The 2,610-nt window shown below is 61.8% G+C and overlaps 1 protein-coding gene across 5 annotated transcripts in view; it reads right to left on the bottom strand.

Moving 5' to 3' along the window:
- L1CAM (L1 cell adhesion molecule) overlaps positions 1–2,610 on the bottom strand; it is a 25,624-nt gene that overhangs the window by 22,484 nt on the left and 530 nt on the right. The window contains exon 1 of one of the 5 annotated variants that reach the window (XM_015566011.1): positions 2,533–2,548. The exons of the other annotated variants lie outside the window; for them this stretch is intronic. The gene's annotated coding sequence lies outside the window, so the exon portion shown is untranslated. Of the gene's footprint in view, positions 1–2,532; positions 2,549–2,610 lie in introns of those variants that run through there. 5 annotated transcript variants of the gene reach the window in all.

Below are 2,610 nucleotides of genomic sequence, written 5' to 3'. Positions count from 1 at the left end.
GGAGTGGAAAGGTGGGTGAGCTGGGGGGTGGGGAAGCAGAGGGGGTGCCCAGGATTGGCCCAGGGCCCCACCCAGGGACCTAAACCCTCCCTTCCCAATGAAGGGAGGAGGAGACAGGGCAAATTCAGCAGCCAGCTTGGGAACCCTAGAGGGGGGATCCAGATACCTGGTCTCCCCCATTGTCTGAATCACAGGATAGGGCGGGGCCCTGGGGCTCAGAAGGGGCCTGGTGAGCAGGGCAGTTGGCTGGGATGCCCATCTCTGCACAGAACCCCACCTCTATTCTGTTCTTCCCCAGAGCAGGTTCCTCCTAGGCTCAGGGCTCCCACACCCCTCCTGGCCCCCCAAGCTGTTTCGACCTTTAGCCCAGGAAGGAGATCCAGAAAACGCTTCTATCACACCTTTGCCTTGGCTCTCCTGGAGGCTGGGCGGCTCTGCAGGACCCCATGACCCTCGCTGCCCAGAAGAGTGACCCAGAGGCCTTCTTTCCAGCTGTTGTCATTCAAAGTGGCACCAGGGACAGTTTGCCTTGAAAGGGACCTTAGAGATTAAGGAGCCCGTGCCCTCCTGTGATAGCCAAGAAGGCTGACACTCAAAGCCAGGAAGGGCCTGAGGATCTGGGGCCACTCAGCTACTTGGCTGGGGAGTGGCAGGGATGGCACGGGGCCGCCTCCTCCACCCTCCCCAGCCAGTCTTGCCCAAGCATGTGGCATGGAAGGTACCCTCCCCAGCGGCAGGAAGAGGCCCATGGGAGCGCAGCCTGGGTGCTCCTGTCTGCTGGAGCAGGCCCTTCCCTACTCCGCGCCTCCCTTTCCCCTTCAAATAGTCACAAAGAAAAAAGGAAAGCCAATCTGTGCCCCCCGAGGACGGAGACAGTGTCAGTCTGGTTCATTACTGGCTTTTCCATGGGCAGCCGTGAGCACTTGGCAGTGAGCAGCCCAGCCCATGGGCCACTGAGTGGTCGGGCAGGGAGGAGCTCATTACTGCGCAGGGAGGGGCCCGCCGCCTCAGGTTGCTGTGTGCCCACTCGGTGCTCTGCATGGGTCTGGCCCCTGGTGGAGTAACCTCCCAGGAGCAGGTTGTAGCGAACCAAGGAGATTGAGGCTGGGGTGTGCCGAGCGGGTTTCTCTCTGGGTGATCAGATCCCCAGTGAGTCTTAATTTCTTTTGTTCTTTTCTGTATAATTCAAGCGCACCACCACAACGAGATGTACCACCTTTGGGATCGCACACACACAGACAGAAATAAGTATGGAGAGAGACTAGGACGCAGCATAGAAAAATGGCCAGGAGCTGAGGGTGCCAGCCCTGACCTGAGCTCCATGTGGTCACAAACACCTAAGAGCCCCGAAGGCTCAGGAGCCCATGGGTGCACGTGCTGGCGCTGCACGGGCGCTTGCGCCAGGTGAGAGGCAGGCCCGGCTCAGTCCCATTGCCTACAGTCAGAAGCTGGCCAGAGGCGAGAGGCCCCAGGCAGGCCCCTGCCCCAGCCACCCGACAGGGGACAAGAAAGATGAGGCTCAGAGACACTTTATGAGAAGAAAGGCTGATTGGATTATTCACATGAGTCAGCAGAGATGGCACTGGGCTGCCCAGAAGCCCCTGCCTTCTGGGTGGAGTTAACTGGAAGGAGGGCACCTAGTGGAGGGGTTTGCCAAGCCTCCCCTTCTTGAGGGGGCAGATGGCCCTAGGCCTGCCACCGAGAGACAGGCAGTGATGGGCGGGGCTCCAGATTTCCTGTAGGGGGCAGCAGGTTGTGCTAGGTGTTCTTTGCCATGCCTGCCAACCATGAGACTCCCAAAATCTGCCTGAGGAAGGGGGTGATAGGAATTGTGGACCCTCCCATAAGCAAACAGGGGCAGGAAGACTTTGCAACGGGCAAGAGACCTGCCGTGGGTAGGGATAGGGCCTGAGCCGAGCATCTCGCTTTCTAGAACCCCTGGCCCCGAGCCAGTGATGCCCTCCCTCCCACGCCTCTACCTAGTGGACCCACATCCTACAACCATGTGCACAGGCGCGCCGGTGGGCGCCCAGGCCCATCTCACTGAGGCTCCAGGTGCGCCCTGCGCCTCTGGGGAGGAGACCCCGATCCTGGTGCAGTCTCGGAGGGGAGTTCCGAGGAGTCCAGGCTGGGGTTTGGAAAGAAGAGTGAGAAGAACAAAGCCCCCCACCCCTACCTTGGGGCGGAGGGCCAGGCAGCGCCCAGCCCGGTTCCCTCCCCTCCCCCCATTGCAGGGGCAGCCTACCCCAATCTCCCCTCGCACCACGCTGGCCACCGAATTTTCAGTGGAACTGGGACCTCGACTGGGAAAGAGGGCCAGCCACGCCCAGGGCCACACCCCACGGCAGCCTGCGGAGGGGGGGGGGCCTCATCAGGCCCCATCGCGCTCCCTTTCTCACACACGCACACACCCATAGGGACGAGCCAACTTCAGCCCCCACCTGCCTGCACAGACCTTGTCTGACTCCCCCCACCCACCCGGAGTGTCCCTCCTCGGATCCGCATTTTGGGCGCAACCCAGGTACCCCTCACCTGTCGGTCTCTGGCCCTTGTCCCCTGCCCTCGCCCCACTCCTGTCCGCACGGCCGAGCGGGTGGAGGGGGGGCACCT

The sequence above is a fragment of the Myotis davidii genome, unplaced genomic scaffold (genome assembly GCF_000327345.1).
Source record: "Myotis davidii unplaced genomic scaffold, ASM32734v1 scaffold462, whole genome shotgun sequence".
NCBI lineage: Eukaryota > Metazoa > Chordata > Mammalia > Chiroptera > Vespertilionidae > Myotis > Myotis davidii.
The sequence above is the reverse complement of the archived record's forward strand: the minus strand, read 5'-3'. Positions and strand labels throughout refer to the sequence as shown.